Source organism: Gopherus flavomarginatus, chromosome 2, assembly GCF_025201925.1.
Source record: "Gopherus flavomarginatus isolate rGopFla2 chromosome 2, rGopFla2.mat.asm, whole genome shotgun sequence".
Taxonomy (NCBI): domain Eukaryota; kingdom Metazoa; phylum Chordata; order Testudines; family Testudinidae; genus Gopherus; species Gopherus flavomarginatus.
Genome location: NC_066618.1, coordinates 110,901,341 through 110,926,975, shown reverse-complemented (window position 1 = coordinate 110,926,975; position 25,635 = coordinate 110,901,341). Strand labels below are relative to the sequence as shown.

General features: G+C 38.0%; 1 long non-coding RNA gene across 1 annotated transcript in view; it reads right to left on the bottom strand.

The window, feature by feature from the left end:
* Positions 1-5,812: 5,812 nt before the first annotated feature.
* Positions 5,813-25,635, bottom strand: part of LOC127043765 (uncharacterized) — a 97,951-nt gene continuing 78,128 nt past the window's right edge. The window contains exons 3-5 of the long non-coding RNA XR_007772312.1: positions 22,350-23,717; positions 14,123-14,328; positions 5,813-8,063 (exon numbers count right to left, since the gene is read on the bottom strand). This is a non-coding gene — a long non-coding RNA (uncharacterized LOC127043765). The remainder of the gene's footprint in view (positions 8,064-14,122; positions 14,329-22,349; positions 23,718-25,635) is intronic.

Sequence of the window (25,635 nt, the reverse complement as noted above, 5' to 3'; positions counted from 1 at the left end):
TAATTCACCCCTGAGTCCCGGGACTCCCAGATGCCTCTGCAGCTGGTAACTCCAGGATGATCCAGCCACAGTCGGAGACCCAGGGCCTTTAAATCTTGAAAGGCCTCATCTCTTTTGGTTGAGGCCCCACCTCTTTTGGTTAAGGCCCAGCCTCTTCCAGTTGAGGCAACTCCCCCACTCAGGACTCTGGCGTACTGGTAAGTCCTTTAAGTTACTTTCACCCCTGCCAGGACCCACCAACCTCTCTGGTGGTTTTCTCTGTTCTGCCACGTTCAAGTATAAAGACATCCTGGAGCACGTGATCTGGGTTGCAACAGGGTCTTTATGAAATATGAAGTATTCATGATGTTTCTGTCCTTCCATTCCTGTAAGAACTCTTACTTGAGAAACTAAGCCACAGAAAGGGCATCTCAGCTGTATAGGGGATTGGGTCACATAGGTAGCTAAAACTGGACACCAGGAAAAAAGGCAACATAATAGATAGATGGAAATGGAGCCTGTTGGTGAGTGAGTAAGTTATGGGACTTGGGGGAAGGCCTCATAAGTACAAATATTTCAGAAACCTTTCAGGTAAACATTTAAAAGTTTGGATGCTTACCTTAACCTAACTTTGGAGGTTTGCATTATTTCAAACAAAACAGCTAGGAAGACTGGAATCTATTTTTGTTGTTGTTTTTGCAAAGAGAATCATGAAGAAAATAAGACATGGTGTTCTGTGCAGGAGAGAAGTACCCAAGAGAGCAATAACTCTGAGAAGAGAGGGGAAAATCATGTTTCATCCTCAGATGAAAGTAGTTGAGTGGTCCTGGCTTCATGCCTATTGTTGCCCTATTGTGTCAGAGGGAAATGTGAAATCCTGTTGAGATACTGCAGTTGTGTACTGTCCTGAGGGATTCTGTGCAGCACATGTTATTAGAGGGTAAAAGAATAAAGCAGGGCTTGGTAAGTGAAACCATTCTGTTGAGCCTGTGTAAGTTAAAGCTGTATCCTCTTCTCTTTCCATCTATCCATACACACAAGAAATTTTAAGATGGTCTACAAGTCAGTAGTTAACAAAAATATTCAACCTGAAATCAGTTCTTTCTTCTGATTCTTACTTTATTTATTAATTTGTAAGTACATTGAAATACCTAAGTTAGTAAAGTGACACTTAGAAAAACCTTAACAATTAACAGTTCCTTATTTTATTTGTTAATCCATTCATAGCTAATATAAATGAATGTGAGAACTATGTGTCCGGCGTGGATACTTGTTCAATATACGTAGGTTTTTATAAAACATTTTAGTTTAAAATGTTCCATTTTGTAAACATGAGATGATTTAGTTTGCCTCAACCCAGCAAACATTCCAAAAATGTCCAAACCTATTAAAAACTACAACTCTTATCCAGCAAAGCACTTAAGGGCAGATTTAACTTTAACCACTCTCTTTAGAGTACTCACAAGTTTAAACTTAAGCTTTTGCTTAAGTGCTTTGTTGGATCAGGCTTTTATGGTACAATCATGTAAGGTACTGAGCAACTTTCACTGAAGACAATGGGAGTGAAAGGTGCTTGGCGTCTTGCAGGACTGGGCGCATAGATTGCTTCCTGTTTAAGGAATGGAATATTTTTGTTCAATATATTATTCATTTTTGATTTTTAAAATTAACTTCAATGGAAGCTACTCATCACCTCTTTGAAAATCACGCCACTTTTGGATTTAGGTACCAAATTTTAGGGATTAGGCCCTCACTGAAGACAATGTTCCTATTCAGGAAGGGTACAAAAGCAGGTGCTTAATGTTAAGCATGCACTTATGTCCCATTAAAGTCAATGCACAAAGTTTAGCTCATGCATAAATGCTTTTCTGAATAGGGATGGACTTGAGCATGTGATTGGACACTTTCCAGAATTGGGATCCTAAACTGAATTTTTTTTGGCTCAAGTCCTCACAGAGATCAGTCTGAGAACTGCCATGTAAAGGAGACCATCAGCTTTGCTTTTGAATTTCCATATACTGTAAGTGGTTTTGGCACTACTTACAGTAAAATATTGGATATAGTTAAAGTCTGAAAAATGAGGATAAGAAAATAATATTATGAGAAGAACTGGATGAATAGTGAGGAAAAACTATGTATGCATATTTTAATTACTTCTAAATAGAATTTCAAATAAGCTTTGTTCACCAGTGTTAATTACTTGCTTTTCATGAATATCTGTGCAAGTGAAATTTTGTTAATATGAATGTTCATGAGAAATGAATTTGAGGAGGGGTGGTGAAATAAAGGTCCACATCCGCCTATCCACACACTCATGGGCAAAAATTGTAGTTTATAAAGACAAGATTACTGAATCAGAGAACAAATAATATTATGTAACTCAAAATGACCAATGAAATATGGAATCATAAATATCCAGAACTTTAAGGAATATCTTGAATAGTTGCTTAATAATCCATGGATGAGATGTGGTCATACAGAACATTTGAAGGCTGTAAAGAAATTCACAAAATAACCTCAAGTCATGAAGAGGAAAAAAGAGTTTTGAGGGTTCTATGTTCACTCCTCAGTGACTTTCATATCAGATATTCTACGTACAAGTATAAAGAGATTTTTTCTAACTGTCTTCAGTTAGGAATCTGAAAACAAAGCCGTATTCTTTTTTATTATTAAATATGTGCTTTATGGTATCATCCAAAAGGCTGCAATTAGGATTGAGGCCTCATTGTGAGAGATGCTGTAAAAACACAGAAGAGACACAATCCCTGCCCTACAGGGTTTACAATCTAAAGAATTGTCATGTTCACGAGCTGTTGCTAGTAATGAAGATTCTGCAATAATAATATACTATTATATAATATAATACTAATATGCACAATACAGAGAAGTATCCAGCACTCTCTACTATTTCCTAAAACATAACTGATTGCCTGAAAATGCTATTGATTTTCAAGCTGATTTCCCCAGTTTTAATTAATGGGGAGTTCTGCTTACAAATTACTGGCATCATCTGGTCATTCATTAAGTAGGTATTTATGGGTTTTAATATACAGAGGATCAAGATGATGCCACTTTGTCTTTTTTTTAAATATTTTTATTGTTCTCAGAGAGAAAAACAACATAGCAGCACAATGAAAAATAGAGCTCAGACTGGGAAATATTATAATTTGAAATTATTAATTTTATATTTTGAACAAGCATTTTTCAGTACATCTGTCTTGCTTACTTTGCTAAGGCATCCCATGAGAAAGTTTGAGTCTATTGGTTACTATATAGGAAGCCTGGACAAAAAAGATATGTTTGAAAGGGCAGACCTTCATCAGATGCAAATAGTTAATTTCCCAAATCTCTCTCAGAGCACAGTCACCTTCTGACCACAAAAGTAGTTTTAAAAGAAAGGATATATTGATATACATATAAAATATGGTTGTAGTGGGGTCATCACTTGCTCCTGCCCTGAGGGTCTTAGAACAGCCCAGCAAAGGGCTGTGGCTGGGGCAAGCAGCTCCCAGGCTGATTGGGGAAGTAGGCACAGCTGGAAGCCATGCCCCAACAGACCACAGCCAGCCCTTGTAAAAAGGCTTTGAGCCAGGAACAAAGAGACTCTCTCTCTAGCCTATTGAGAGGGAGGGACCTGGCTGCTGGGAGCATACTTAGGTACCTGAGCTGGAGCAGGGCTGGGTGAAGGCCTGGGGCGCTCCAGCCTGGAAACCCCCAGGCTGTGGCCTAGTGGAAGGCTGAATAGGTACTGGGGTTGCAGGGGGCAGCCCAAAGAGGTAGGCAGAGGCAACAGGTCCAAACCCAACCTTGCCTGTGATGAGTGGTTTATACTGCAGTCTGCCCCAGTGAACGGGGGTTAGATTGAGACTGGGCAGTAGCCAAGACTGAGGTGAAGTGGGGATAGTGGGTGGGGGTTCCCTTGGGAGGGGAGACCCAGAGACTGAGGGGTGTACTACCAGAGGGTAGCAACCCAGCGTGCCAAGGGGACCAGGTCTGGGAGGGACACAGGGGCCAGGAAAAGCAGGACATCAGCCTGCAAAGGGTGCTCTGATGGCTGGAGAGCTAATTCCCAGAAGGTACCAGCAGGAGGTGCTGCAGGGGTGAGTCCATGTCCGGTTACAATGGTCCAAAGGTCTGGCAATCTTACATATGGAATCATTACTGCTCCACCATAATTTTTTGCAAAAACTTGCACCGGAGAGCAGAACCCAACCCTGATATTTATTTATCAGTGTAAATAGTTTCATCTATATGTGAAAAATATTTCTGTACCTCTATATTTTCAGGGAAGTTAGAAGATTTATCACGGAGCTGTTTTTCTTCAGGAAAAGAGAGAGAGGCTCTAAATGAAGAAATATTTGAACTTCTCAAATTGTTCAAACTGAAAAGATGAATGCTTGAAAACTGAGTATTACCATCAAGGAGACAACTGCATAAAATGCAGTAATTTTTGCACAAATTTCATGGAACAATCTTTTCAGTGGAATTAAAGATCCTTGATTAACTACGACCTACGTGTAAGAAATCTTAATACCTTATATTAGACTAATAATGAAAATCCTTGAGGCGTTCTCTCCTTCGTTTTCAGTTGTATTTGTGGTGGAACAGACATCTAATTCTGTATCCAGTGATTTTAGACTAAGCTGCATCTTTGTCATTCAGTTCCACTGAGGATTTATAATATGGCTTTATCGGATCCATTCAGATTCTCTTTCCTGGAAAACAGCACCAGTGACATTCTGGAGAAACTGCTGAAAAAGAAACTTTTTGTCTCTGCCTTGTACCACTGCAAAGCCCCTTCTTCATGATGCTATTGTAGGGCTGGATTCTTTTCTCATACTACTGCAAATAGGAAGCTCCTAAAGTCAATGGAGTTATACCAGTGTAAAAACAGTGTAAGGGAGATCAGAATCAGGTCCTTAGTTCCCAAACAGCTACAACAGCTATTAAGAGTAGGCCAAATCCTGAGGGCCTTACCTTTGGTACTGAGTCCTTATTGAGGCAGATTCCTACTTAGGACAAGATTGCTTTCTCTCATGGTTAAATCCACAGGAGGGGGTTAACGAAGAGAGAGGATTCCTTAATATAATTCTTTTTATTCAGCTGTGGCCCCATGGAGAAGAAAGCTGCTATGCCAGTGGTCAGTGGAGCACTTGTCTGTGACCACTGAGAGGTGGTTGATCACATGGTACTGGCTCACCATGTTTCCATATGCTAAATCATATTATAAGACAGATAGCCGCACATTATATTTCTTCTTACTGTTCACCTCTGCCAGGATGCCCACAAAACACTTGACAATGGCTAGGTAACTGGTGGGTTGTCGTTGCTGCTTATTATAATAATTGTGCTTTCTCATGGTTACTTTGTGCTCTCTCCATTGGTCTGTAGTGTCTACCCATGTCTTTTGTAATGTAAATCGATTGTGGTCTTTCTGAGGCATGGACCATCTTTCTTTTATACGCCTCTGTAATGCCTACCACAGTGGGGCCCTGATCTTTGATTTGGGCCTGTAGGCATTACTGCAATACAAGTAGTAATTAATAAATGCTCACCTATAATTATTTTTCCATGAATTTGCCCCAGGGGTGCTATGGAATCATGAGTTCGAGGGGGTGTCTCCAGGAATTGTACTTTCTATTAAGATTTGTTCTACATGTTGGCAAGTGGGAGATCTTAGGAAATATAAATATCTGCACATTTTTTCTATTATATGCATATGTCTATATTTTCTAAACTGCATGTAGCGTATCCATGCAAACATTTACACAAAATACTAGTATTGTCTCTAAAACAGGCTTCTTTTTCAAAATTATTCATTTGTAGTCTGACATCCTGGCTGGAAGTGTTTTTATTAAAGAAATTCACTCATTGATTTTACAGTAACAAATGACAGAGTGATATTACTCTTTAGACAATTCCAGGCAGTTGGTTCAAAGCCAAAGCCCATTTCCTTTCTCTCTTATAACTGATTCATTCATAGATCATCCTGGGCTGAATTGGGATATTTTTCTTTCTTAATGCTGAAACTTCTTTTGCATAATTCTTTCTTTTAAAAATCAAGAATTGCTAAAATTAATCATTAGGAAAGAAAAATTAGAGGAGGGAGGGTCAGAAACAGAAGATTTACTTCACAGTCTGTGAATCTCGATAAGCACTGAATCCAGTTGAGAAACCAAATTCAAGAAGGTTTGCAAATCCAAAGGTTATAGTAACTACCCTTCACTTTGAGAGATACCTCTCCTAGTCAAAGTTTACAGTGCATTAGCTGACATACATGGGGGGAAAAAACAGTTGTCACCTTCTTAACTCATGAATGAATAAATCTGTCCTATGATAAATATTTCATTCTCAAAAAGGAAATAAATTCAGCACACATACAAAACATTAAATGAAGGGCAAAACAAAAGGTTACTCAGAATTCTAGGCTACATAAAGGAGACAAAGTCAGACACCATGAAGCCCGGTGTTCAGTCAATGAGTTCACAAGTTTCTCTGCACCAAGGAATATCCTGCAGGGTGGGTTGAATTAGAATAATGCAGGCTTGTCACTCTTCCTGCTGACTGAGACTGAACTTTATTTCCTTTTGTAGTCATTGCTAAGAAACCAGTCTAATTTGTGTAAGAGATAGTGTGTGTGCAACTCTGTGACATTGTACCCATAGCTGATAAATATCAGAGAATTCCATAGGAAAGGCTCGGGTTTGAAAAAGATTCTAATTCTGTAATTTCATAGATCTTTTTTAAGGAATCAGAAGCTTCTTTCCCTCACTGTCAAGGAATTGCATCCCCTTCCTTACCAACTACATTCCACCAATGAGGCCCACTACCCTACATGGTTTTTTGTTTTCTTTCACTCTAGTCCCTATGGCTTTGTCCATGCTGTTCCACGTGTCTGGAATTCTTTCCCTTTCCACAAGGCATCTTCCCTCTTTCAATTCAAATATTTCCAGAAGATTCGCTTCTTCCCTGAGGCCCACAAATTCTATAACCTGTCAATAAAAGCTGTCAGCACACCATTACATAATACAAATAACATGCTAAGCTGGGGCCATCCTTTGGGTCCATCAGTGCATGCTCATGGTGCCTATCTATTTAGAATGTAAGTGTCCCAGGGGGAAGGAACATATCTCCTTTTAGGTCTTGTATAGGCACACACAGGACCAGTATTAAGGGGGACCCATTCCTGCAATCCTTACTCAGGCAAGACTTTCTTTGATATCATTTACCCCTAACGGAGCTGAGGTACAATGGGGAGTTCTCCTTTTCTTCCTCTACCACTCATAGACTTGGACTCCTACTTTGAGGCCATAAGGGACCATCATGATTGTCGTGTCTGGCCTCCTGCACATTGCAGGCCACACAACCTCACCCACCCACTCCTGTAATAGACCCATAACCTCTGGTTGAATTACTGAAGTCCTCAGATCATGATTAAAAGACTTCAAGTTACAGAGAACCTACAAATTACATTAATTTAAACCTGCAAGTGACCTGTGACCCATGCTGCAGAGGAAAGCAAAAAACAAAAAAACAGGGTCTCTGAGCTGGGGGAAAATTCCTTTCCGACCCCAAATATTGCAATCAGTTAAATGCTGAGCATGTGGTCAAGACCTACTAGTCATATACCTGGAAAAGAATTCACTCATTTTCTGGAAGCCCCATGGTATTTCTCTAGGCTTAGGGAGTAACTAGCACTCCCAGCTATCTTGTGAGTGCATTTTTCTTGCTTGTTCCATGGGAGATGAGGGAGAATGAATCTCACCTCCCCCAGGGTGATTTGTCAGAAACTCTTCAAGATGAAACTAGTGGAATTTTTCATTCCCCTCCATGGATATTTTGTACAGGGGGTATAATTTAGCCCTAATCAAGGGCTGCTGGATTGAGATTTTGGGACTTGGTCATTCAATGGTGATTAAGTAGTGTATGGTGTGGAGTGTGGTGTACATTTTCATTAACTTGCAGAAGAACTGTTGGGTGTTCAGCATTTTGAAAATCAGGCCATGCATGTAGATGCCTCGGTATGAAGTTAGGTTCCTGCTTCTGGAAATCTTTGCTTTCAGCTGTTCTTAGAGTTGTAGCACCTAGAATAAATGGGAATTCGATATAGTTTCAAATGTTTATTTTGTATATAGCTGGGAAAAATATTGACATAGGAGTAGGATGGAAAGCACAATGGTCATTCATCACTCACATTAATATGTACATTGTGATGCTTATTAATAGACTTCCAAAATTAGGAAATTCTGTCTTATACAGATATAAAATAAGAAATATTTTTTCAATATGTACATTCAAGTAATTTCTTTCATAATTTGTAACATTTTTTGTCAAACAACTGGTGACTAATTCGATATATCATATATAATATGGGAGATTTCCAGGTTTAAACAGCTTCATAAATCAAATGATCAAGAGGAATAATAAATGGCCTTTAATTCTATACAAGTGACAAAGAGGGTTTGCCATGAGAAGCATGCTTTACATATTAGTTGTGTCCGCTTTCTCTTCATAAGACAGCGCTTTAGCACTTAAAACTGTGACATAGAGTAACTATTATTGCTCTGGAAGTATTAGGTCATAACCTCTTTCAGCAAAAAATAAACAGTATGGAAACAAGTGTTTCAGAAAATGGTACACTCTCTTTTAGTGAACAGAGATTTTACCTACCATGGAAAGTCATTTGATTCATCTACTATGGATGTGTACCTATTATAGTAGGTTCATATGATGACTAATCTATAGGGCTGTGACGCGATTAAAAAAATTAATCGTGATTAATTGTGTAATTAATCATGCTGTTAAATAACACTATAATTCCATTTACTTTAAATAGATTTGGATGTTTACTACACTTTCAAATATATTAATTTCAGTTACAACACAGAATACAAAGTGTATAGTGCTTACTTTATATTTATTTTTTGTTACAATTATTTGCACTGTAAAAAACCAAACACACAAAAATGTCAATACACCAAGTTCTATAGCGCAATCTCTTTATCATGAAACTTGAACTTACAAATGTAGAATTATGTACAAAAAAACTGCATTCAAAAATAAAACAATGTAAAACTTTAGAGCCTATAAGTCCACTCAGTCCTATTTCTCGGTCAGCCAATCACTAAGACAAGCAAGACTGGTTACAATTTGCAGGAGATAATGCTGCCTGCTTCTTGTTTACAATGTTACCTGAAAGTGAGAACAGGCATTTGCATGGAACTGGTGTAACTGGTGTTGCAAGATATTTACGTTCCAGATGGACTAAAGATTCATATGTCCCTTCATGCTTCAACCACCATTCCAGAGGACATGCTTCCATGATGATGATGGGTTCTGCTCGATAACAATTCAAAGCAGTGTGGACTGACACATGTTCACTTTCATCATCTGAGTCAGATGCCACATGCAGAAGGTTGATTTTTCTTTTTGGATGGTTTCGGTTCTGTAGTTTCGGTATCTGAGTGTTGCTCTTTTGACTTCTAAAAGCGTGCTCCACACCTTGTCCCTCTCAGATTTTGAATGGCACTTCAGATTCCTAAACCTTGGGTTGAATGCTGTATCTGTTTTTAGAAATCTCACCTTCTTTATGTTTTGTCAAATCTGCTGTGAAAGTGTTCTTAAAACAAACGTGCTGGGTCATCATCTGAGAATGGTATAACATGAAATATATGCAGAATGTGGGTAAAACAGAGCAGGAGACATATAATTCTCCCCCCAAGGAGTACAGTCACAAATTTAATTGACGTTATTTGTTAGTCTCTAAGGTGCCACAAGTACTCCTGTTCTTTTTGCAGATACAGACTAACATGGCTGCTATTCTGAAACCTGTTATTATATTTTTTAACACTCATCATCAGCATGGAAGCATATCCTTTGGAATGGTGTCAATCTGACATGGTCCTCCTGCACCCAGGTCTGTTAAATATCTCGACCCCATTTTGCAAAACGTTTGACGAATCTGGAACCAGAAACTTTATTTCTGAGGCTATGCACCAATCTCTGATTCTCTTACACCAAATTGCTTCACTTTCTGGGGATTATTTAGTGCTTATAATGCTTACCCATTATTTTTTAAAAAAATCAAACTGAGATCTTCCAATGAAGAATTGCTATGTAAGTGAAAATGATTATCCAAATTTCATTAGAAGGAGTAACAAAGGCAGAGAGGGAAGGAGATTTTGGTGAGAGGCAAAGTGGCCTACCAAGTGAGGCATTTGATTTGTAGAAGAGGGTCTGCTGCCTACTTGTTGTGTGAGCTTAGAACAGTCACTTCAACTATGATATTCAACTCAGATTTGTGCAAAAAAAAAAAAAGAAGAATTGTGGGTTTTCTGATAAAAGCATAAAATTTGCCATAGTCTTTGGACATGACTTGATAAAGATTTTCAGAAATGGGGCAACTCAGGCCATGCTGTCTGTGGCAACCATTTTAACAACACTATCCTAATCAGCCAATAATGCTGTTTTACAGTTCGATATACAAGCAGTGTATTCTTGATTTTGCTTAAACATGACCTTAAAATTGGTGTAAGGACATATTTTGTATTTATTTTGATTGTCAACATGGTCTTGTAAGAATGTAATCAAATGTATCCTTATTTTTCTTGCAGAATCTACCTTAGTTGTGTGAAAGTTTCTTAATTTGTCTTAGGCTATGTGTTTATGTAAACTGCCTTTTCAATCTTTTTGAGACACAGCAATGTCCTGTTATGCATAGATCAATATGAAATATCGTTATTAGCAAAAATAAATGCAAATTTCTGTTCATGAATAGAAACTTGCAAACTTATTATTTTTCATATAATTAATATTTTGGTTAATACTCCCTGGTGACATGCTACTGAGCATGTTAATTCTTAATATTTTTGTAAAATCTCAAGCCATTACAATTAATTGCTTTAGTTTTTAGGAAACCAACGCAATAGGAATATAATGTACAAAAATAAAAACTCACCGGATGGTTTAATACTATAAACAATCGGTATCAGAAAAACCTCCATAGAAAAGATGCATTCAGACTTTAAAATGGCTGCCACAGCCAACATGGCATGAGTTGGTGATGGCCCCATATCTGAAAATCTATATTAGATAATGTTCTAAGACTCTGGCAAGTTTTGTGCCTTTATTATAAAACCCACAATTCTTTCATAAACGTGATTAGCTACTAGACGTGTCTTCAATTTGTATTCTGCTTGAACAATATTGTGAAGATTCAAGTTGTCTGGTCAGCGTTAACTGTGTTCCACTTCATGCAGGGCCGGCGCTTCCATTTAGGCGACCTAGGCAATCGCCTAAGGCGCCAGGATTATTGGTGGGCGGCATTTTGCTGGGGGGGGCGGCAGGCAGCTCTGGTTGACCTGCAGCACGCGTGCCTGCGGAGGGTCCACTGCTCCCGCGGCTCCGAGAGCAGTGCGCGGGGCAGCGAAATGGCCATGCGCCTAGGGCGCCAAAAACACTGGCGCTGGTCCTGGCTTCATGTCAACCCATCGTGAATAAATCTGGCTGGTTTCATCTTACTGAATCATTATTCTCTGCACATGGCATCAAGAACAACTGCTTGTTTTGAAAGGGCAGTGAAATAGTGTTTGAATAGCTGGGGTCCTCAGCCCACCTCCTTTAATGTGGTCAGCATTAAATAGAGATTCTCAAGACAGAAAGGAATTGAGAGATGGTAAGAGGCTGTATCAACAGTCGGTGGAATGTGTGGTTCTAGGGAATTGTGCATGGCCCTTAATTAGCCTTCATACAACACTGGGCTAGGTATAATGGATTTTGTGGAGGCAATACATTTGGAGAATAACAGTCACTATTGGCAAGCAAACCCTTGTCATAAATGTTTGGGGTTACAGAGTTAGATACTTTTGAATTTCAAATTATGACCATTTAAAAATTCCTCTAGCTTTTCCTCAGTTTCTTTCTAACTTCCTGTTCCTGAAGTGCAGAGGAAGAAAAGTTATCTAATGAATTGGATTTTGTATGCAGAATCAGGTTGGGCAATTTTCTTTAAAATAGAATAAGAATGGATTAGAGCCAAATATATAAAGTCCATTGGGGACTGGACTCATTAATACTGGACATTGTGAGGATGCAAATAGTGTGCTGTATTGTTTTGAAAGCAAAAGGGAATCATACTTCCAGAAGGACTTATTGCAAATGTTATATATTTTAATATAATATCCCAAAGAATTATACCAGTACTCTTTAAAATATATGGTTCAATAAATGCAGCAATGCATAATTAAGGTACTTTGTAAGAGCTTCTGTAGTTTAACACTGAAAAATGTCTCATTTTAAAAGAAGAATGGGTATAGATTAAGGATGTGAACCTACTCAGATAAAATATAAACCAACCTGTGCTTTACCCAAAATTTGAACCAAATCCCAGAGAAGACTCCTAAAGAAGCCTGGGTAACTTTTTTTTTCATTTTTTTTTCATTATCTTGGGCCCACAAAAATGTGAGAATAATGTTAGAGGCCTTCTTTTGACATTTGTCCCATTTTTGCAAACATTCTTGGACTGGATATTTGGGAGAAAGTCAGGCTGCATAATCATCCAAACTTCTGGGTGCTCTTCTTCATTACTCACAGGCTTCTGGAATTTTTGAAGTTCACTAGTAGAAAAGTCTGAGTTTTCTAGACAGTCACCAAAAATGAGTTTTCTGACACACTTGTTTCTCTCTCACGCTTTGCCATTCAGTGCATCCATATTTCTCAATCTGCAGGTTATGAGCCTTTCCCCGGCAGATTGAGGATCATAAACAGGTTCCCTTTGGGGCTCCCTACCACTCCCTTCCCACCCCTTTTTTATGGCTAGATGGGAGAGGGATCCCAAAATGTTCTTTTGCTAGAACGTGATGTGACAGTATGGAAAAGTTTGAGAAGCAATGCATTACAGCAGCTATCATAAATTCTTCACACACATATCTTGCTGTATTTTTACCCCCTCATTATTTTGTGCGTGGCTGATGTCTTTCATATAATATTATTTGCACTGTGAAGGAAAGGGTTATCCATTCACTTGTACCCACTTTTCTTTCAAGTTTTTTTTTTTCCACAGAGTTGGACTAGCTTATGACACCGGTCATGTCTGGCTTTAAAATCTACAAATACATACTATAATTGATGGTCACTAATGCAGCAACACTTGTCTGTCTTGTCCTAAACATTCAATGCCTCCAGTTCTTGATGGCAGTGTTATTTTAAAATGCATCAAGCAGTTATGAAAAGCAACTCTGCTCCTACTGAAAAAACAATTGCATTGGTTCAAGGAAGTTCAAGGCCTCACAGAAAAAAATAAAAATTGATCAAATATTTATTAAAAAAAAAAAACCCACAACCTTCTGATGACAAATAGTTTCACAAGATAGGTCATTCCCCTTATCAAAAAGGTAAATGTTCAATTATGGTCCAGGAAAATTCTCAACAATTTTAATGTATTTAATAGGAACCATCAGTAACACTCCCTCCGATGGATGGTAGTTAACATAATATGCTCATGAACATTCACATACATTACAGCTTCTATTACTGCTCCTTGTTCCTGGCTTCCAGCTATATCATTAATTTGATAACGTAAAATTTGACATGTGGATTTAATTTTCTAGACCACTGAGAGAGAGACATGAGCTTACAGTCAGGGAATACAAATATCACTGAGGTGTTTATTTTACTGGTTTTTTTGTTTGTTTGTTTAGTTTTCTTGTAAGTGTGTAGTATTGGCCAGGAATAAATAGATACAGAAGACTTAGGCTTTTATTTTGTCGGGGGCAGGGTGTCTGATCATTAGGATAAGAGAATGTTTTCAAAAGGATCATTTTCTCCTGTTTTTTTATACCTTATTATTTTTCAAAGAAAATGATTTTTTAAAAAGACAATTGCCCAATTGAAGTATTGTTTGATGCACAGGCAAGAGTCACATAAGATGGGAGGGGTCTTCATTTTAATAGCTTTTTCTTTATATAATATATAAAATGGATGAGAAACTATTTTTAAACAGATATATAAATAGTGTTACATTATAGAAACATTAACACTTAGAAAAACATTGCTATTCCCTTTCCACCCAATATAATGTCAGAGCTGTTGATTGTTATCCTAGAGTACAGTACGTAGTTCATGGCACCAAAAAGGAAAAACTCACCTCGCCCTCAATCATTCATGTATGTCATCCTCACAACCTCCCTGTAAGAGAAGGAAGTATTTTCTCCATTTTACAGATGGGAAACTGAGGCACAAGGTAGAATAGGTGACTTGCCCAAGGTCACACAGGAAGTCTCTGTCTGAACCTTTTTGGTGTGAAATTTTTTGCTGCCTCCTTCTATGTTCCTTGTGGTTATAGGATAATTCCTGCAATGGAATCCACATGAGCAAAGCCCTATAACATATCACCACATTAAGTAGTTAGTCAGCTGATAAATCAGGGCTTGGAGAGTTGGTTGTGAGTTGCAAATGTACAAAAATGTATCAAAAGTGAAGAAAAAGTCCCCAATAAATAGAACAGACACTCTTTCAAAGAAACAATCATAATAATGCTTAGAATTTGCTTTAGCACTGAGGCTATATAAGGATCTATGACGTGTGACCTGTCTCCCACAGAAGGAGCAGTCAATGTTAATGCACTGGTAAGGTCTTTCATTGTTAAGATCTTGAGAACTGTTTATCTATTTGCATCATTTGTAAATAAGTCCAGTGAGGTCTGTCTCTGGCAAAGGCCGTTGTTTTTTAGGAAGTGGCTGTTTGCACACTCAGACTGCTATGATTTACTTAAAAAATGGAAACTTGCTGATTCCCCATGTAGCAAACTAGCAAAAGTCCAAACTTTTGTTAAAGTTAGGCACCCGAACCATAGTTTGGAATCTACATAAATTGACTGATTTTTCAGAAGTGCTCAATACTAGAGCTGGTCAGGTATTTTTTGATAATTTTTTTAAATTGAATTCATTGAAATTAGAACTCTTCTCAGGAAAGAGTCAATGTTGACAAACTTCTTGACTCAAAAGTTTTCAGGAAAAAGTTCCAAAAGATGTCAAAACATCCCATTTTGGTATTTCTGAAATACAAGATTCTGTTTGTTCTGGTTCAAAACCACTGTTTTGAAATGTAAGCTAATTATAGTAAAGAAAATAAGTTTGAATTGGTCAAAGTCAAAACATTTTTAAAGTTAGCCCAAACTGGTTTTTATATATTTTTTTCACAACAGTTTTCCAGATTTCAATTTTCCCCCCATTTTGAGGTGGGAACTTTTTTTAAAATCTCAAAGTAGCAGCACAAGAAAACAATTTCCCATCTGACTTTGTTAAGCATGCACTTTATTGACTTCAGTAGCATCCATATGAAAAAGTCTTAGGAAATGTAACCTTTCTGTTTTTTTTTTAAATTACCTAACTGAATATAATATCCCTGATATGGAATGATATTGTTCTCTATTTCATTGTATAAGGGGTTTTGTCCAAGTTTGAGAGAAACTTATTAGATCAATTTCTCTTTGCTTCTATGTGACTTTTCCATAAATGCAGTTGTGGATGCTTGGCACCTCTGAAAACCAGACCAAATATTAAGGTGCTTAAACATGGATTGAAGTGCCTAATGTTAGGCTTCCAAGATGGAAAATTCTGGCCAAAGGATGTAAATGGAAAACAAACAAAATGTGATGGCCTTGTTTTCTGCTATGAGGTGAGAAACAGAAAACAGAGTGCTACAGCAATGCCAAGCAGAGAACGATAAGGAATAGTAGGCACATTTTATTTAAACTTGAACCGTATCACATTCGCACATACATCCCCTGCTCATGTGCTTCATCATAAGGTAAAAGGAACAAACTTGTGGAAACTTGTTAAAATATGGCAGCACATCAGCTCCTCCTTTTTCGAACTGTGTCTTCCTATGGTCTGAGAGGACAAAATTGCAGACTGAAACACATTTGCTCAGTGAGTCTGCAAAAACCATTACTCATTCGTATCTGAATACCTTTTCAGCTCTTAATACTACAGCATACTTCTGGATTCATCTAACTCTCTCTCTTTTCAACCTGCCCCAGCTGAACAATTGAGGACATTTTAATTTACACCCGCCAAAGCTTGGCCAGGATTTTAGTCAGAGTTTATCATTGACACAGATCTGTAACATCAGGGATGAATTTAATCCCTTTCAGGAAATATTCTCCTTCTTAGGAACCATTAAATGGTTGTGGGAGGCTATGACTCATCATTTGGTTTTTCTGCTACATTGGAGTCCCAGAATAACTCTATTTCCTGACTGACAGGGAGAATGTTCTTCTAAATAAGAGATGACCCAAGAAGCTGGTCTCTGAGTGAAGAGCTGAGAATAAACTACTTCTCCAGGAGTTTGCAGCAGGTGAAGGGGTCTAGTTTGAGAAGACAGAGTCCTGGTAACGCCCACTTGCAGCCACTGAAGCTTTTCCAGCTGAGGAAAGAGAGAGAGCCTAGCCTATCATGAATCCTGTTGCTTTCTGAGGGAAAAGTAGATGGATGAATGACTGGGTGACATCCGAGAGTGGGCAGCTGGATCAATGAGTGCTGCGTGAGTAAACCAAGGCAGCCTTACTCCTCTGCTAGGACAAAATGGGATGGGGCTGGTTGTAACAGAGAGGTCTATTCCAATGACAGTCAGCAATGAGAGCATAGAGAAAGTGAAGCTAATAAAGGCTGTTTGGCCTTCCCCTGGCAAGATAAGTCAGTTCAGTCATTTGGTTAAGCCATCAGCTCTTGGGCAGATCAAGAGTTGCGTTCAGCAGAAGCAGACACAAGAAAGTTGGCTGGCAAATGTCACATTCAGTAGTGCTTTGGCTCTCTGAAGCATTGCTAATAAGCTGTGATTTTTGTTAAGGAAATTTAGTTTGTTAGCTCTTTGGGACTGGACCCTTGTCTTTATTCTCTTTACCTAGATACTTAAGGTATTTAGGGCACTATTTAAATGTTAAATAATAACTAATGCAAATTCAGCTTGTCCATTGTCCCAGATAATGGGTCTGATGGATAAGTAAAACATAAGTAATTAATTAATGGTATTTCTTAATCTTATTAATATTAATACTGAGTAGCTTAGTCAGCTTGATTTTTTTTTTTAACCTAAGCTGGTACATTTTCCTGAAACTTGTGCAAGGCTGAATTAATTATCTGCAGAAGAGCAAACAGTGAGAAAGTGCAGACCCAGAGGGATTCAGACAGCTCTAGATGGCATCACGCATTCACATCTGGAACTTGGCTACTCATGAAATATTGGGAAATAGGAGAAGTTTTGATCCTAATTTAAGGGTTAATAAAAGCTGGGAATAATTAAAATCTTGAACTCACTGCAGCACATCTGTAGCAAAGGCAACATTAAAGGGTGACTAGCCAACTTTAGTCTCTAGAAATCCTAACTCAACAAGGAGTCTATTGGGGACCTTGTTACGCACTTGTACAAAGGAGTAAGGTAGTGGAAGGTGTCCAAGCTACCCAGAGAGATAGGGAGAGCAGCCTCTGTGGGGACTCTGCGCAGGCAGATGGGCAAGGCACAGAGGTAGCAGAGCTTTCACACCACCTGTCCCTGCCCCCTGCTCAATGTGTGTGCAAATGCAGCTGAGCTATTGCAGAGTGGGGGAAGTAATTCATGCCAAATATAAGGATAAGGAAGATTATTTTCCCCTGGACCAAGTGAGGTCCATGTCTGCACTCAGGGCAAAGCAAAACCATGTTGCTCCTTGGTCAGGGCTTTTAGTAATCACCACTATTTTCCCCCATGTTTAACATTCCCCATTTTCCCTTTAAACTAGTCAGAAAAGATAAAGCAAAGAGCAAGAACACACGAGTGATTTTTTCAGAATGGAAAAAGATGAGGAGTAGAGCTGTTCAGTGTATTTATTAATACTCCAGAATATGGGGTAAGTAGTGTGGAGGTGGAATTTTCTGATAATACATTTATTTAGCCTAATAAAAACTTCGAGGATTTAGAGAAATTCTGAAGATATAGTATCACTGGGTAGCTAAGCAACAAGAGAGCAGGTAAAATTCCATTTAGGAAAGTGGAAAGATGAAACCAATGCTCCCGTTGAACTTTACTTGCCGATTTTTGTATGGTACTTTCTGAAAGTTTTTGTGCTCTTTATTCTTCTTCCTAAGAGGTTTATCTATTTTTTTATGCCCAATTTCTTTGATTGGGATCACATCAATCTGACTTGTACATTTCGCATATCACAGATCTTTAACCTCCTCTGTAACAAAAAAATGGCTTTTTACAGTTGATATCATACAGCTTCATGTTGCAAGAAGCTATGATAATTTGCTCTTATAATATACATTTTATTTATATACATTCCTTTCTGTTATTCTACAACCTTCTATGACCTCCTGTTGTGAAATTAGTGGACTTTTGATGGCCCCAGATGTATACTCAGATCAATTGTAAATGACTCAGCCAAGCTGTATTTCAGTTTGAATTTTGTCTTCAGCCCTACTGTGATCTACATGCTCCATTCTCAGGAAGGAGGGGAAAAGCCTTTTATAATTTAAGGTTATTGACAGTTTTCAGCAGATGAAAACATTAATTTTGCAGCTTAATAACTGGAATTATTCCCATGGTAAAAATGGATTTTGTCTGTTCCCCCTGTGTTGTTGGTATCCTTTTATTAAAATCAGCCAGCAGGAGGCTGTCACATAGAGAATGATTGATAGCCTTTCCCCCAGGAAGCCTCAGGGTCAAATCCTGGTCACACTGAAATCAGTGATAGCTTTGTCATTGACTTAATGGAGACAAGATTTCATTCAGTATCTTCCTCTGCGAATTTCATGAGCTCCATCAGCCAAGGCCATACTTATTCTCTTAGGCAGATGTTGCACTGCATTGTTGCATTCAGTAGGTACTATGCTTACACAGAATGTGGTAGTTTGTAGTGATCCAGTTGTGTTTTTTATAGGTAGAAGAGGATAGCTGTGCTTTAATATTTAGATAATCCATTATATACTGAAAAGATGGGAAAAAGGTGAAGGATAAAGGAGTGTGCTTCTGTACTGTGTTGTATATGATGGCTGTGCGGCTGTCTATGTGAAATGAAGGAGTCAGTCCAGTTGTTATTGATGGATATCAGTATTCCAAAAGCAACCCTCACATTTGATCTGTTTTAGCAGAGATGGAGAAAGGAATAGACATGGAGATAGAACCTATATTACCTTTAAAGAGATCATGGTGGAGGCATATCCATAGGTGGTCTGAGGAAGCTTGTCCTATATCACTGCCTTTTCTTTGGTTAAATATAAACACAGAACTTCAGTTTTCAGGGCTGTGTATCTGGCGGTTTCAACAATTATAGCAAAAAGAGGTCACTGGTTCTCAGATTTTAAGCAGGGAATCAACAGCTGGAAATTTAATAAAATGTATCATAAAGGAAAAATAATGAAATGAGTGATTTTCCATCATTAGGAATTCCAGAGTTTCCTGGGAATAGCAACAATGGCACACTTTACATTAACACATAGAATGGACTAATTCCAGTAGGCCTCAAGACAGTGAAAAAAGCCTCAGAAATCCCAGCTGTGAAAGACATGCACACATTCAATTTGCACCTAAAAGCACCAAAGCATGTGTAATATATTTAATTAAACTAATTATAATGTACAATTCTGATTAAATTAGTGAGTATAAAAACAATCAGTTAATCACAAGGTATATTGATAGTTTTATAACGTGATCATAAGTCTCATTCAGGTAATTCAGAGGAGTTGAGACACTATTAATCACACAATGTTAATGTTACAGTCTCTTGATATGAACAGGTCTTATGAAGTCTCCAAATACTATAAAAACTTGCATTTCTTTTCATTAAAATGAATGTTTAGTTCCAATCTTCTTAGATTGGAAGATGCTATACACTTTAAAGACCAGTTATCTATCATTCTATGCACATTAAAAACTAAAGTGTACATATCTGAAAAAATTTAGATGAGATACTTGCTAGAGTTCTAAAAAACTTTAAAATGTCTGCTTCACAGATGACATTTTTCTAACTCCAGATCAAATTAAAAAGAGTTGAATTACAAAGAAACAAACATAAAACTATAACAGAATAGTCTAATTGAGTTATAAAAAAAATAAACCAAATATTCAGGTGTTCAAAACACTTATTTTCATAGTGAAATTTATATGCAAGGAATCAGCAAAGCTGAAATTATTCTCTTCCGCTTCATATCCTTCATAAGGACATTAATAGATACATTTATCTTAATGGAACTCTTAATCAACATAGCTTGAAATTCTGATTTTGTCTGATAATCTTTTCATGTATTTTATGAAACAATTATACTGGGATGTCAGGGCAACAATATCCTTAATTTGAATTGCATATATGTGGCTTAAAAACATAAAGGAAAATTTGCAGTGCTGTAAAATATAGCAACATCTTATAATTATATAACGTCCTATTTTAAAATATAATCTACAGAGACTACTACTCCATCTTTACTAAAGAATCTGCCTCTATTTTTGAATTTGCAATAGGAAATGTTTTTCAAAAATGACAAAATATTTTCACAAAGTCTGCCATGAAGTAGTTTGTACTGTCTGGATGCCTGAGTACATGGGTGCAGCTTGTAAGTTTATATTTTCCTTGGAAGAAGCAAGGGCTAGTTGTATAATATTTATTATACCTAGGCTTTATATAGCACTATTCATCAGTAGATCTCAAAAGGTTTTGATAAGAGGGGGTTCAATATCATTACCTCCATGTTACAGATGGAGAAGCTGAGGTACAGAAGGGGAGGACTCTGAGCTTGATGAAGGTTATCTAGCAGCAGAACTAGGAATAGAACTCAGGTCTCCTGAGCTCAATCTATTAGGTCAGTGGTGCTCAGTCAGGTGTATATGTACCCCTGTAGGTATGTAGAGGTCGTCTGGTGGTACATCAACTCAGCTACACGTTTGCCTAGTTTTACAACAGGCTACATAAAAAGCACTAGCAAAGTCAGTATGAACTAACGTTTCATACAGACAATGACTTGTATACTATGTACTATACACTGAAATATAAGTACAATATTTATATTCCAATTGATTTATTTTATAATTATATGGTAAAATGAGAGTCAGCAATTTTTCAGTAACAGTGTGCTGTAATACTTTTTTGCATTTTTATGTCTGATTTTGTAAGCAAGTAATTTTTAAGTGAGATGAAACTTGGTGGTAGGTAAGACAAATCAGACTCCTGAAAAGGGTACAGTAGCCTGGAAAGGTTGAGAGCCACTGTATTAGGTCAGACTGCCTTCCAAAGAGCAGAAAGCTAGGAATCAGGCAAACTGAGGGGTTTTTTTTTCTGATCTGTGCCATTGATGGGTCATAGTAATACAGACTACAAACACCATGTGTTCTTCTGCTGGATGTGTCTCTATTTGAGTGGATGTTAAATATTTTTTTAATATCTGTCTATGTTGTTCGCAACTCCTGATTTGTTGCAATACATAACCCTGAGCAAGTCACTTGATCTTTATGGTCTATGACAGTGTGGGCAATCAGGGTAATCTGCTGGTGGGCAACGAGACATTCTGCGGATGTTAACCATCCACAGGCAGGGCCACCCGCAGCTCCCAGTGGCCGTGATTCACCGTTCCTGGCCAATGGGAGCTGTGGGAAGCAACGTGGGCTTCAGGGAAGTAAACAAACTGTCTTGCGGCCCACCAGCGGACTACCCTGACAGGCCGCGTGCGGCCCACTGACTGCAGGTTGCCCACGCTGGTCTATGACATTTTTGTTCCCATCTGTAAAATTACTTGCCTAGTACTTATGCTGACCTGACCTCCCTGTGTAGATGCTTTAGTTCTTTCATGTAAAGCCTTTCTATTCAGATTGGTTCATCCATAATAAGCCTGAATTTTTCTTTTGGACTTGTTCTTTTGAATTACTTTTTATTTTTCTTTTGCTTCTTTTTTCAGTTTGACTTTTGCTGGACCTCTGGCTCCCATTCCTATTATTTTTAACTTTTGTACTAAAGTACCCCAGTTCTGATAAGTGATCTATATAAGTTTTCGGGATTTTCATTTCATCTGTGGGTCACTCTGACTGAAGCATAGACCTGTTGAGTAAGTGTAAAGTAATGAAAACAGCTACAAGCATGGTTGAGAGCTTCTTATTGCATTTGTAGCCCATTTCATGACCTTGATGCACAATTTGCAAGCATGATTTATCCTTCTTAGATAAGACAATAAATTTTCATGCTAGGGTCTAAAAACTGTATCTATTTATGCCATATATAAGCAAATTAAAAAATAATCATTTCCTCTAAGCTTATGGAAACTTTTTTCATTGTAAAAAATAACCGAAATGTACTAACATCAAAAAATTGAACTGTCCACCAAGATTGGTGACAGCCTTAGAATACTAACCGTAGTCCTTTAGTTCAGAAAGTCGCTTTTCTTGCTTTTGCCCTCGTAAACTGAAGCACAGTGTCAGAGAGATCCAAAGACTGGCCAATGTCAATTTCAAGTGGTAAAATTGCATATGATGTCAGCCAATGAGAGACAATCATCAATCAAAAATATGTTTTAATGAGCTTGAGCTTCAAAAAGCTGCGCTCACCACTCGCAAATGTGACAGGCAGCATGAGCAGAATCCTCAAAGCTATCCACAGATTAGGAAAAGTGTCCTTTAGCTCTCCAATGAATGAATTGGAGAACTTGGAGTGGAAAGTTATTCACGTGTGGCAAAATGTCACAGATGTTGTCCAATTCGACATAGAGTCTTTATCATTGATATCTGAACATTCTCCATGTGCCAGCATCTGTGAAGGTCCTTCAATTTTTCAAGAAGGTTTTCCCATCCACTGGCAACTTACTAAAATCATCCAACCCTCCCAGGGTATTTCCATGGTGCTTCATTTGACCAAACCTTTCTTCAATGGACACTCGAGCAGTGTAATAAGCAAGCAAAAAATCTCACTCTTGAATTTCTCCTCCGAGCTTCCCATCACCTCATCTCTGCACTTGTAACCAAACTGTCTCTTCTTCTTCTGAATATGAGTTTCCTTGAAGACAGACTCAGCTCTTAAGTTTTCCATCATTTCTTTGTCAGCAGCAATGGCATCTTCAAATCTGTTGTTTCTGTAGGCCACAGTGAAATCTAGGCAGCTTCTCATCAAAATTATAGCAGTCACAATGTCCATTGACTGAGATTTTTAATGCTTTGCTTACAACATTTACTTGGAACAGGATATTGTGCCAAACCACAGTTGAGACCAGAAATTTGAATTCAATTATCTAGTTTGCCAGACCTTGCACCTTGTGTCATATTCTGGCCTTCGCTTTACTTGACTGTGCCAGTTCCATCAAAGCATCGTAAACCTCAGTCACTTAGAACCTCACTGGCCTTATGCTGTAAATGAGCCTCTCCCAGCGAGTGTCACTTAGTGGCTTTGTTGGCAGATTTGTAACATAGTCCATGAGGATCTTTCATCTGATGGTTGATGCTGAAAACAGGATGTAGATCCTTTGCAGTACTCTGAAGAGAGATACTGAATCTGAAGATGATGACGCTGCATCTGACACAATCGGGTAGAGGGAATGGCAGCCACAAGGCATGAAGAAAGCTCTTGGATTCAGCGCAAGGATCCTTGCCTGTATGCCACTGTTTCTTGCTTTTATATTCGTACTGTTGTCATAGCTCTGGTCGCTGCAGTCCTGAAGCTTTATTTTATTCTCATTCAAAACATTCATAAACCGTTCTGGTAAGCATTTTCCAGTAGAATCATCCAAAAACTGGAAGCAAATAAAGCATTTCTTTACTTAGATAAGCCATCTTCGTGGTCAACAAATCTTACTGTAAATGACATCTTTTCACGGTGACTAATGTGGGGAATGCAGTCCATTATTATGGTGTAATACTTTGCTTTGCCAAGCTGCAGCAATATCTTATCAAGCACCTTCCTTGCATTTAAAGTGATGGTTTGCAACTCTAACTGTTTTCAATACACCACATAAGCCACATTCTCATAACACAAGTTTTACTTCAGTCCTGACTTAAACTGGTTTTAGTGTGCAGCGAATCTAGCCCAAAGCATATAGAAACACAGCGAACATCCCGGTAATGAATGCCTAAATAGGGAATTAAATTAAATTGGTGAAAGCACTATGGCTGGAATTTTCAAAGGAGCTCAAAGGAATAGTGTGCCTAACTTCCTCTGAAATTTAATAGGATTTGTGTACCATAGGCTCCTTTAAAAATCCCAATCTAAATTTCTAGGCTGAAATTCTGGTCCTGCTCAAGTCAATGGCAAAGTTCTCACTGACTTCAGTAGGGTCAGCATTTCAACCTTAGTGTACCCCTCCCCCCACCCGACACGATAGAAAATTGAACCAATAAAAGACTAGATTAACTCAATGGAGCTATGTGTTAAAAAATACATAAAAAAAGAAGAAGAATCTTATATTTAATACCTATCAAAGGAATAGGCTTGTTTCTCCAAAATGCTGTTACTTCAACAGGATTATCAGTTTAGCAAGTTACTACTGAAATTTCAAAAATCAGTGTCACAATATTTGTTGCTGCTTCCGTTTACCTCTTTGCTGCTCTTCTTCCCTCCAATTCCAATTTTTATTAAAAAACTGAAAGGAAATAATCAGTTTCCTATGCTGTTCCTTTGTATTACATTTTGTTGCTCTATATTGCATTCTGACACATTAAAAATGCATTGCATCTAACGCCAACACCAACTTTCAAATTGATACTGGATACTGAAAAAGGTTTCAATTTATCTGTTGGGACTTTGTTCCCACCATAAAAAATAGAGGTTAGGCTTTGTGGTCCTTTGCAATCACATTAGGGCTTAGGATAATGAGCACTAGCATCACATACTATAAAATGTGCCAGTGTTAACTATAATAATGGAAATGGAAAAACAAATTAATTAGCAGATGGAGTAATTTCGAACATTTTAAACCACAAATTTAACTACTTAAAAATGCTTAATTTTTTTTCTGATTAATTCTAACAAGGCTATAGATCCCTACTTTACTTAAATAAATAAAAATGTGCTTTAAAAAAAAGTCAAGGGCTAGCCTGTCATTTTTCTTCTGCAACTGAGTAACTTCTAGCTTCATTATACCCAGCTCATACCAGGGAAGGAATTGAGGAAGGAATTTTGACTTGGAAAATCACAATTCCTTCCCTGTCTACCTCCCTCCCCTTTGTTTCAGGGGAAAATAATCTGCACCAGCACTTTACATATTACTTCTCCCCCATGTCAGCTCAGCTGAACTTTCTGTGATTTTGGACAAGACAAAGTCAAAGCTCCATTATTCCCTCCCTCATCTTATGCACCCGGCAGCAACCTGTGCAGGATGGAGAGTAGAGGCTCCACAAAGCATGTTCCCTTTCCCACACTGTTATCAGTGATGAGGGTAGTTGCCCATAGGCAGGTAACAATCTTGCCTTACTTGTGCTGATAGATCTTACTCCAGAGGAGTTTCTAAAATAGAAAAAGAAAATAAAAGGGAAGAGCAGGGAAAGGGGAATGTCTACATGCTCAGCTTCTCGTTCTGCAACTTTTACTAAAAACACATCCTACTTTAGACTAATTCCTATTTACTTTTTTTTCCTTCCAAAGTTACTGTATGAGCTTTGCTCATTTGCTTCAGAAGTATGTGGGTGACCAGACATCAAACGTGAAAAATTGGG